Genomic DNA, 12685 nt, shown 5'->3' with positions numbered 1-12685 from the left:
TTTTCACCCCTTTACTTCATCCTGGGAAGGTCAGCAAAAATGCTATGGTAAAGCTTTTCATATCAGCAAGCAAAAACAGGAAACGAAATAATTGTAGAACATACAATAATAGGACTATTTTCTGCACAAATCCAACTACAAGGAGAACTATTCAATTAGGCCTCATGGTTACTTTTAATGAGGGTTGTTGTGGAATAAGTGGAAACATCTGTTACCCATGAACCACCACAGTGGCTACACAAGAGAAAAACAGTTCTCTCTTCTATTGATTGGGACTGGTCTTCACGGAACATTCTTATTAGTATGCTTAGAACAACCATGCAAATCTCTAAACCAAATTAATTATTCTTGGCATTCCCAAGAGATAATCCTACAGTCATTTTTTACCAAAGTCAGGGCGCAGGGGAACCCTTTTTCTGTACATATTTTACTATGGTTAGGGATGCCTAATTGTCCTACTGTATGCTGCCTTATTTTACCAGCTACAGACTGAATTCATTCCCATTCTCTCCTTAAAAGTTTGAAACCCCCTAGTGACAGGAATATTAATGTGCCAACACTGTCATATCTATTTCAGCTCATACATATGCAATGTCTTTGTTTTCAAAGATTTATGTCAGACTTTGCTGAAGTGAGGTATTCTACCATTTTAGATAATAGCATGCCAAAGTGATGTTATCAGCCACATTCAGCACTCACTCAAGCAAACGGGAGGAGCTTCCTTCATGGCTTCCTTCAAACTCCTCGAAACTGTTATTTATCCTTATTTGATGAGAAAGTCTTTCAGGGGGAAATAGTGTATTTTTAGAAGAAGATTATGGCCATCCTGTGGATTATCTTTTAATTAAGAATGGATGATTTGTGCCCACTCTGCTGTAGCAAACGTCTTGCTGCTAATGAAGTTTAAAAAGACTTACTTTATTTAATTACAGCTAATCACCAGGGTAAAATGTGGAATTTTCTTTGATCCTACATGTATTGTGGTAATCCCTTTGGCAGATAGCATCTCCTCAAAATATTTTTGAGGGGTTTTTTTTGGCGGTCATATCTTAGCAGAAGGTGGAACCACCTTACACTGAAGAATTTCTTTCATTCCCTCTGTAGTCGCCCAACCTGGCATAAAAACTACATGAAATTTTCTTACAAGTTGAGATGGCCCTTTAGACAGAGAGTGGTGAAGCCTTCATGTATTTGAATCCTTTACTTTGTCTAATATCCAGAATAGAGTTCTTTTCTCTTGTTCAATGATTTAATTCAACTAACATTATTGGGCAGTGTTAACGTGCCCAGCACCAGGCTGACCACTGTGACTAGAAACATACAGAGAACACAGACCTACAATTAACCAACTTTTACAGATGAATCGTGTTCATTTTCTGCTGCATTCATTCCATGTGGACATAAATATGTAAATATGCTGTAAACCCAGGGATGGCTTTGTCTTTGGTTTAAAACCAGGAATTACTTTGTCTATGCTTTGGTTTGTTTCTAATCACCAGAATACAATCATTTTGCTTACTTGAGCCTTCTAAGATAAAGCAGGGTTCTGCTTTTTATTTTGTTCCTCTATCTTTACCCTTTGGAATATAGGATTGTATATATGTTAACCCATTTATTTCTTCCTGAACCTCAAAGAAAATTCTTTTTAAGAATATATATTAAGCCAGTTCTGATTCTAGGTGATAGCTGTCTCTGAATTTTCGTCTTTATAAACACCAGACTTAATCATTCCCACTAAAAGTAAAAAGAAAATCTTGGATAACCTTGCTACATTTGCTCTTTTGATTATAGATTACTTTTTTTTTTAAGTGCAATCCCATCCCAGAAAACTAATAAGCATGGTTTATGTTTTTAATCTCAAAGATGTCATCCTATTTTTTCAAAAAATTACCTTTTTCTCCTTTTTCTGTGTTTTTATCCTATAATCTTCTGTCCTTTTTATCCAGACAATATAGGCTTGTTTGGCATAAAGGCCCTGAAGGGCAAGGTTGGCTCCCTGAGGAAGAGAAGAAAGACTGCCAGTGGGTGGCAGAACAGGGTACCAGCCTGACCTACTCCACCCCAACCGCCCACACTCACTTAGAGATGGGGTCAAAAACAACATCTGAAGAGAATAAATGGACTTTTTTTTTTTAAACAAAACCTTCCTGGCAAATGACTATATCTAAACTAATCAAAATGAAAGAATATAGGTTTTGGTACAACTTTTTCATGACTTTACAGTTAACTGGTTTCGAAAATATAAAAACGAACACCCAACATTCCCCCAAACAGATTTCACACCGGGACACATAATTTTTTTTGAAGTAGTGTAAACAATCTATTAAATCATTACTCTTACCGTTTTTAACTTAAGAAGTTATCTGGGCAGAACTACTTGCTACACATCTCCAAATATTTTCTGCTCTGTTTAACAAATGTTTTTCTATGAATTCTTTTGGTTTTCCATGACTCCAGCAGATTTAAAGTAAGTTTGTTGTGAAATCAGTGCAAGGTCTCTATCTCACACCTAGGGTTCCACTATCACACAACAATGAGAACTCTCTCCCATGCCTGCATATGAGGACTTACACAAATCACTCCTGGCATCCTTCACACTGCTCCGCACCCAGGGGGGTAATCTCTGTGCTACTTCACCCAGAACTCCCCTCATCCTAGCATTTAGACTTAGAACTCCCGTCATTCGGCATTTAGACTTACGAAGTAATTAAGATGAGAGGAAGTTCTTCAAAGTGCAATTCGTGTCTTAAAAAAATTAAACATTATAAAGTTGGAGAAGCAAAACAGAAGTTAGTTCCTGTAATATATTAAACATCTGCAGTTTTGTCTCTTTATCGGGATGTGGGGTTGTGCTGAAGTCACATCCTGATAACATCTGCACATTACTGATAGCTTTTGCTTTATTCTTTCTGGTCCGTTGATGAGAGATTCTTTAACATCCCTTCAGTCATCAAGACCCCAGTTGAATTTCTTTGCTTGTGACAGCCTTAAAGGTGGTCTCATTTACATTTGCGAAAATGTCACAATATAGAAAGATATTTTCAGTTTGATGTTTCATCCCTTCCTTTTTTTATCCGGATGCTAGTTTTAGCTTTTCAAATGAATGTCGATCTCAAAATAGATTTTCCATGAAATATATTTTGTCTGATTTTTGAAACACCATGTCTACAGCAGAAGATTTTTTTCCCAAAAAAAAAGTTTTCAGCGATGGATGGCACCTCTGTTTCTGCTTTGCGCTGTGGGAACAGCTGCGCACCAAGTAGGGGCTAGCTGGTGTGACACCCAGTAACACAGCTTGCACCCGCTATTGGAAAAGGTCAGGTATTGACCGGATCCCTAATGACCCCAATTACATCTGAGCTGAGTAAACAGTCAATAAACAATGACATTAACCTCTGTAGAAAAAGCATTTATTTTGCATTTCCAAGATGATTGGCAACACCCTCTGCAGCTCCAGGAAGTCTCTGAGATTCTAGAGGCTTTCAAAGAAGATGGGACCATGAAAAGTAACATAGAACATCTATCTAAATAATCTTAAGGTAGCTAGAAAGTTCATTCATAATGTTGAATACATCTTTTTTGATGCAGACAGCCAATGGTTAATTGGCATTCTTTTTAAGAGTTGGATTCTTATTCATAAATCATACCCTTTTATTAATTTCAAAATATTTGGGGGATTTTTCTCTATATTATTGACCTCTAATATAAATCTGTTGTGATTAGAGAATATACTCTGTACAATTTTTTTAAAGAAATGAATCATTTACTTTTTCTGTCTATGCTATTGACTCTCGTGATCCTCGTGGTCAACTTTCCATATGTACTTGAAAGAATGTGTATTCTGCCATGTTGGGTGGGTGGAATGTTTTACAAAATACTGTTTGTGCCAAAAGTTTTGATAGAACTATCCAAATTTTCTACATCCTTACTGATATTTTTTGTCTATATGTTCTATCAATTATTGAGAGTGGAGTATTAAAAATGTCCAACTACAACTGTAGATTTAAGTACATCTTTGCTTTGCAGATTTTGAGACTCTTTTATTAGATGAATACACATGTAAGATCTTTTCCTGATAAACTGACCCTGTTATCATTATGAAATGCCCTCTTTATTTCTGGCAGTACTCCTTGTCTTGAAGTCACTTAGTCTGATATTAATTTAACCACACAGCTAGGAAACACAGATTTTATTTTTAAGTGTCTGGCTACATTGTGGGTCAGATATTTAGAAAGAGTGCATCAGCTTACCTGTCACCTTGCATTCCCATAAATATCAACCACAGGGCCAGATTTATCCTTTCTCATTGGTAAGACATAGCCTTCTGAGACGGGAGCAGCTAGAGAAGGAGAAATTAAACTAAATGAAAAATGAGTGAGAATATGATACAAAATAAATCTGAATATAATCTTTATTACCTAGGACACTTCAATCTGTAATTTTTATAATTATTTTAATATTCTCTAAAATTTTGAACTAATTATGAGCTGCTGTGGGTTGACTAGTATCGCCCAAAATTCATATCCACTCAGAACCTCAGAACGTGACCTTCTTTGGAAAGGGGGCATAGATATACCTGATTTTCCCCTATTCCCTTAGATAACATTCTTCTTTCCTTTAAGCTCATGCAGAGAAATATTTTTATGAATTAAAAAAAATACTACTATACAGTGTTTTCACACTCTTATAGTAATTCCACTTCAAGTTTAGCCAAAGAAGTATATTAAACATCAAGCGACCTTGACATATGTGAGAGAAATCATAAAACTATAATATTGACAACAATACTAAAAAAGTACAAGTCACTTTTAGAGACCTCCCAATTTTGTAGGGGAAATCTCTTCAAAGTAGATTTTCAAGGTAATATATCTAGAATATGTAGAACACAAGTTCCCAAATTTCAGGAGGATCACCTGGCCCAATTCCCCAGTTTCTAGAAAATTCTGGTTTTTCATGAGTAATTAAGGGACATAGCAAACTTCTCGACATAACCTTGTCTTGTCAACTCTTCATTGCACCTAGTGGGAAACAGAAAGGCTAGAGTTGCCCTATTAATGCTGCTGCTGCAGTGTTGATTCTGGCTGCTCAGCACAGCACAACCCCCTGAACGATGAGAAAGCTGGCGAAGTCTGCTGTCCAGTTTCCTTCCAAATCCATTTTCTGTCACGACCCTTATCAAATAAAGCTCACACTTCAGTTATGAGTATGTGTCTGTGTTAGGTATGTAGTCCACATGTCTTTCACCTCGTAATCACTTGGATTAACTCTTGGATTTTGCTCTCATGTGAGTAATTGAGATCTCCTAATACCAGAACTTGCCAACTACAATCACCATTCCTGGACTTGATTTTGAGGTAGTAGGCAAATTCTTTCAAGGACTCAGAGTCTATAGCCTATATTTGTGATTCTGTCAAGACAGTCTAAATGCAATCCTCTGAAGTTTAATTGGGGTTCTAAACAAACCTACAGATATTCTGGAAGATAAATTACTTGTGTTTTCCTGATTCTTTTATTAGAACATTTATATCATATGCTGTCTTTTACTGTGATATGTGGCGATTTGTTCTAATCTAAATACTACTTTTTCCCCTTTAGGTTGCTTGTTTCAAACACAATACTCACAGATTTTGATTGCAAATTTTCCATCTCTATTGACAATGTCCTATTTGACATCTTCTCTTTCCCAGGTTCCTTTGACCTCATCCATAGTCTCCTGATCTCTTCCCACTTCTCTGATTACTCTTGATTCTTTCTCTGCATTTCCTTTTTTTTTTTCCCCTTTCCTCTAAGATTAGGATTCCTCTCATAGACCTCTCTCTAAGCTATTTTCTCCCTTTTATAGTTTTTATTTGGGGACACCTCAATGCAGATGACTCTCAAATCTATACAATGGTCAAAAACTCAACTATTCTTCCTTATACATCTTTTCTACTTGTGCTTCATATTTCTCTAAAGTATATATTTCAACAAGCCTCAAAACCTCATTCATCTCTTTATAACTGCTCATTCCCTTACATACAGCTTTTATATTCTGTAGCATAACCTCCAAATACTTTTTGAAAGCATTCCTTTCTCCCCATTTTTATTGCTAAGGTCATATTGCCAGTAGTGTACAATATGTCATTCACCCCCTCCAGAAATGTGTATGTAGATAGATAGATAGATAGATACAGATATAGATATAGATAGACATATAGATGCAAAAAATACATAAATTTAGTATGTTATTAAAAATAAAAGATGTATAGCACACAACTTAAAAATTATAATAAAATCTATATTATTCTTTGTTATAAATTTTACAGGTTCAATTCATTCTCACACAATGCACTTGTTGATTTTCACCAAACTCTCATACCAAGAGCTAACCAATCTATGGTTGCACAGATGAAGTTCTGATGTAAATATTCTGAAATAATAAAGGCATATGTTGGAACTTTACTCACTCAATAATAACATGGGCAACTTCTGGAAAAAATTATTTATTAGAAAAAATATATGGGCATGCTAGGTGACTCAGTTTAAGTGTCTGACTCTTGTCCATGATCCATGGTTCATGGGACCAGGCCTTGCACTGGGTTCTGCACTGACAGTGGCGGAGCCTGCTTGGGATTCTCTCTCTCTGTCCCTCACCCACTTGTACTTTCTCTCTCTCAAAATAAATAAGTAAATCTTAAAAACAGAGAAAAGTATTCTATGAATTTTTGTGGTGTTCACAATGGAAGTACCATAGGCATGACATAATTTTAAGTTTAATCTGCATTATTATAATTTTCTTGATGACTTTCTTAAATCTAGACAATAAGCACAACAAAAAATCAAGTCATGATTGCAGCATTTGCCAATCACCGTAGTGTAAACAGTCTGTCATAACTAATTTCAAGCTACTACCATAAGTTCACTAAAATCGAGTTGGGAAGAGATATGCTATAGTATACAATTTTATCTTATGTTCCCAGTGCAGATATGTGTAAACCTCAAATGCACAGACAATAGTAAAATAAGTATTAAGTGAGTGATTTTGAGTACTTATCACCTTTACTTTTAATAGAAATTATTTAATTGTAAGTTTACATAATTTAGCTTTTAATAATGATTGTATATAAAAACTGCCTCTCAAAATTCCTGAAAACTTAGCAACTGGCTCTCACTAGCAGGTACAAGCTGGCTCCACAGTAGCACTGCTTATTGTTCATCTAGCCTATGCAATGATTTCCTAACTAGTTTTCTTTTCCTTCCATGAAACCTTTTCACATATAGTTTTAGACGACACGTAGATGTGGATGCACAATTTCTATTCAAACACTCAGAATATTTCCCATTCGTAAGAGAATAAAGCCTGAACTTTCGACTGACATTTGGGAATCTAGATCTGGACCTGGCAAATAGCCCTCACCACTCAACTTCCTGTTACAGTTCACTTTACCCACACTAAATTCTCACTGTGTCCAAGATTCTTTTTATATTCTTAAACTGTACTTTTAGCCAGCGATGTTTTTCTCTCCATGTTTGCATGTTCAAATCATATACATACCACAAGATCATTTAAAAGTTCAGATTCATGTGTGAATTTTCCCCCTCTTTCTCTCTATCTGGAAATAACTTATCCCTTTGCTCTCTCATTACAACACTCATTTTTTCTACCTCGTTTTCACTTTTACTGCATTTTTTATGTATAAGGGAATATTTTCATTACTGGGAATATTAAAGGAAATATAGTCTCTCTGTTTTAATGAAACTCAGTTTACAGAGGGAGATAGAAAATCCATGATTATAATAGATTATGTTCACTCTATGGTAAAGGAATGTACCTTAGGCTAAGAGCCAAGCAGAGAAAAAGGGAAAAACATTGTAAAAGGCTCAACAAATCCTGTCTGTCTCATGTCCTGAAGGAAGACAGTATATCTGATGCACAGATATGGCAGGAGTGAAGGGCACCTAAAGGTAAGAGGCAAGAAGCAAAGTATGAAAGCTAGGCATAAACCTTCTATGACAACAAGCTTGAACTTCATTCTGTAGGAAATTGGGAACTTTCAAATGATTTTAAGTAACTATCACTTTGACAGCAGTATGGAGGATGGATTGAAAAGACTAAAGATGGGGAAGGGAAGACCAGACAGAAGTCTTCTGAAGCAATTTGAGGGAGAAACGCTAAAGCACTGAATTCAAGTAGTGACAGACAAGTGGGAACTTAATTCCAAATATGATTATTTAGTGACTGGACATGTGAGTGAGAAGGAAGAGTCAAATAACCTAGTTTATGTCTTTGTTCAATGGATCAGCAGCGATATCTTTTATTTTAATAGGTAGGATAATCATATAATTGATCATCCAAGCCAAGATAGATTTAAGAGCTGAAGAGGATGCTAAAAATAATGGAAGTTGTAGAATTTTAAAATTGTTTTGCTTTGGCTAACTAACTGTTCTTATTTTATTGGTGGGACTATGTAGTAGATCTGCTCAAAAAAATAAATTTCCAAAATAAAAGTATTTCTAAAACAATACCGTTTCTATTTTGATACATAGAATATATCAGCTTGTTTGGAAATAGCTATGAGTTATATGTGTGCCACGACCAAATCTGCATATATATCTGCTCCATAACTTTCTTAGTTTGTTAAAAACATTGTTTTTAGTATGATGCCACACTACTCCAAAATTTCTTTTTTATGATCACTGGAAGAACAAATAATTTTATCCTCAGTGTTGCCCTTTGTAAAGAATTTGCAGTTCCGTTTCCAGTAATGTCATGCATTTCATCTATGACAAAATGTGCTTCCAAAAGTTTTACTTGGATTCTGTAAATTAAATGAGGGAAAACATTAAACCACTTTTGTAATTAATTTTCTACTTGAACTATCTGATAACATTGGCATAAAATTGACATCATCTAACACTTTATGGAGGGTTTTTTCCTACTAATGGGTCAAAAATAAAAGCAAAACCTCATTTTTTTGTGTGTAAAAGAAACCTTGGAATCAAAATAAGTGAAATTAACTGAAAGGAGCTGTCATCTGATCTAAATGAAAACTCATGTTTCAAAGAGTGATATATAAACACACTGACTATATATGCAAATGTTAAATAGTTTACTTTGGACTCTGCCTCCAAAAGACATTTCTTTTGTAGTATATACTGATGGTGCTTAGCAAATTGTCATATTTTATTTACATGTACAGTTATATCCGTTTAGGATAGTGGATAGTAAATGTCACTTAACCTTTTGTGCAAGTCATATAGTCAACATGAAAATATATTTGAGATATGGTGTTTAATTGTTCACCAAACATGCACTTTTGTTTTTTCAATAATTTTTTGCTTAAGAGGAAATGTATTGCAAAATATAAAAGTATTGCCAAAAATGAAAACTATTGAACAGTTAGAAATTTGCACCATATATTAAATACCAAAATCATTCTAGCAAGACTGTTTAAATTATTCTTTATGTTTTCCATGGCAGTCTATACTCAACCTTTATTACCTGCTTTTCTTTCATGTATGCACAACCTATAATTTCTCATTTTCTCATTGAATTAACTGGTTGATGACTCTGTGAATCTCACAGACCATCATTTGGACCTCAGCACAACTGGTTAGTATACCAAGAACCATCAGAGGCATCAGAGGAGAACACCCCTTTCATTACCACATGGGTGCCACATGGAATTAGCTGCTTTGGATGAAATCGGAGGTTAGTCTCACTCTGTCCAGAAAAAGCTAGGAAGAGTGACAGAATATAAATTCTTTTCACTTTACATACTCACCTTACATACTCGCACATTACTGGATAAGAACATGGCAGAAGCTAGTGGAATTCTACTAAGCTCATGTAAGACTAGTTTAATTCAACTACTAATAATATTCCATCAAAAATAAAACATTGGAAACAAATATGAAACTAGACAGGATGCTGGGCAAACAGGAACAAATTGTAGCAGTTCCAGGAAAACTGGGATATAGAGTCACCCTAATACTAAGTCTGCCTCCAATAGCCAAATAAATTGATTTGAATTCCCAAATTACATCTTGTTTTCAGACTATGTGTGGGCACACATTTTATTAAAGTGTGATACTGCTGGCAGTTTTCAGATTTTAATTTTCTATTCCAAATTCCAAGATGTCCTTTTTTGTATCCATGATTTGGACTCAAATGAAACTAATTTGCCAATATTCACCATGGCCTTTACTGTGTATTTTTAAAAAATTCACTTCTTCTGCCATGTTAAAGAATACTGGCAGAGGTACAAATTTTAGAGGGAAGATGATTTCAGCTGTGAGCATATCAGAAGTGAGGTGTCTAAGAGACAACCATGGAAAATTAAGTAAGAAGATGGATATATGGATCTGGAGCTCAGGAAAGAACTCTGTGCTAAAAATACAGATTTGGGAATCAAACTTATAAGAGGTTATTTGAAAACACAGGTGTAAGTAGCATGTTTCCAGGGAGACTGGATGGAGATGGCTCAGTGTAGAACACTGAGAAACAATATATGTTTATATATATATCAAAAGGCCCTGGTACTGCAGGATCCAGTTTTACCTTAGTTATTTACCAAATCTGCAGTAAACATTACTCACAACTGTTCTCTCTAGGTGTGCCCTCTGAATGTGTTTTGCCACATAATTACACTCCTGGCCATGAGGGCAAAGCCACCTCTTGGGACAAAGCATCTATTTTGAGCCAATTAGAATCACATACAGTTAAGTGTAATTGGATTGCAATGTCTAAATTCCAAGATGGTAGACCAGCCATATTCTCTGCCTAGTGAGGAGAAAGAACACAAGTGCAAAGGCAAAGACATGACACATGGAAATTGACCACTTTGTGGGCTTCTTGCTACAGACTCTTCCATTCTTGGGTCAGCCCTTAATTTATAACTGTCAATCAAGTATTTTCTACAATTGTTAATCAAGCACTATTAGCCATGTGCCAGGTACTGAGAGGGTAGTCATGGCCCCAGTACTAAAAGAATAAGTTCCATGGCCTCTTGAAGCATCTCTTCCTGAGGTTTGGTATACTCCCTTGCTTAGAATGCCATATCCCCTTATAATAAATCTCCCCTGGATTCAATGTTAACTTTAGCTGGTTTCTGTTGACACAAATCAAAGCCCAAGCGTTTATATGGCTAATATTTGTACCTTCCTCAGAACAAATCATGGTATCTTATACTACATCTCTCACTGATACTCAATAAATGTTTGTGTAATTAGTGACTTAATTAAATAATTGCTATCTATTTTTAATAATTCCATAATGCCTACAATAACTCTAGTGTTACCTTCTAGGAGCAAGGGGCAAGGCATTCTGTGACAAAATATTCCTTCTTCCAGCATCCAATCAGGTGTCTGTTTTTTTTTTTTTTTTTTTTTTTTTGAGAGAGAAAGAAACAGAGAGGGCACTTGCGTGGGGTGGAGGGACAGAGGAAGAAGGAAAGAGAGAATATCAGGCAGGCTCCATGCTGTCAAGTGCTGTCAGCACAGAACCTGACTCAGGGCTCGATCTCATAACGGTGAGATCATGACCTGAGCCAAAATTCAGTCAGTCACTCAACCAGCTGAGCTACCCAAGCACTCCAGCCTACCTCTAATCAGAGTCTCCTAGCTTGTTTACCTCAGGAAGAACTAAATCCCTTAAGCCAAGAAATTCTGAAAAGCAGATTGACATCAAACTTGTTTGCAAGTTCCAAACTAGACGTTTCAAGTGGGTGGCTCTGCTTTTCCTATGGCAAAGCCATATATAAAATTTCTTACTGTATTAATTTATTGTTAGTTATCTTTGAGGATAGCTTTGTACGACAGTCCCAATCCCATGCTTTGATTTGTGACTTACCATGGACTCCACACAATAGGAGAAGCTGCTTCATATCTGTGCATTCAGGTGTCAAAATGTAAATTAAAGACAGCTATTATATCTTCTCTGCAGAATCTCTAGTATAATACTTTGTTCTTCAAACGTAATCATATCACTGATGAATCATTTGTAGATTATATTCTTTGAATCCAATTCCGGTGGAATCGAGTCAAGACTGAATTCTACATTCCATCTGGCAATGAGAAGGTAATTGAATCCATGAAATTTTCAATGCTCTCTTCTATGTTCCCAACCTTCTGTTTATGTTCCTCTTTCCCCATCTCAATGGTAAGTCCATCCACATTGCAGAAACATTGAGTTTTCTAAGTTTCTTTCTACTATCTTTCCCATCACATTCACTCATCAAAAGGAAGAGATCTAATATCTGCCATTTATAGATGTTAACTGATTGATTGACTGATGACACTTGAGTGTGAATGAGTTTCTGTAAATCCCTAACCATAGTCAGGCTTGTGTATTTTAAGCCTTTTGTCTCTAATTATGGAAAGTAAGACTGTATTCCTGTTAAAGAAATTTCAGGCAGTTGCAAGAAGAAAGGCTAGAATGCTTCTGTAAGGTAGGGCCTACACGAAAGGTAAATCTGCTTGACTCCCTTTAGGATAATTGTACATACATTCAAAAAGGACATGAGGTCCTCCTTGAAATGGTTTCTTAAACACTTAAGAGGAGTGGATGCAGGAGGGGCTGAAGATGTTTGTTCCTGGGTGACTGGTTGCAACTATCTTCTGACTTCTCTCCAAGCTTGCAGCCATCCTGCCCAGGACAAGTGGGTATGCTGACATCTCTTCTATGGGGGCTTCACTTAATTCCAAA

At 35.9% G+C, this 12685-nt stretch overlaps 1 long non-coding RNA gene across 1 annotated transcript; it reads right to left on the bottom strand.

Moving 5' to 3' along the window:
- Positions 1-1944: 1944 nt before the first annotated feature.
- LOC144224366 (uncharacterized) lies at positions 1945-11906 on the bottom strand. The gene is made up of 3 exons (XR_013333024.1): positions 11831-11906; positions 4251-4339; positions 1945-1996 (listed from the first exon to the last, which is right to left on the bottom strand). It is a non-coding gene; the product is annotated as an uncharacterized LOC144224366 (long non-coding RNA).
- Positions 11907-12685: the final 779 nt, after the last annotated feature.

This window comes from Crocuta crocuta, unplaced genomic scaffold (genome assembly GCF_008692635.1).
Source record: "Crocuta crocuta isolate KB4526 unplaced genomic scaffold, BGI_CrCroc_1.0 scaffold42, whole genome shotgun sequence".
NCBI classification, from domain to species: Eukaryota; Metazoa; Chordata; class Mammalia; order Carnivora; family Hyaenidae; genus Crocuta; species Crocuta crocuta.
The sequence above is the reverse complement of the archived record's forward strand: the minus strand, read 5'-3'. Positions and strand labels throughout refer to the sequence as shown.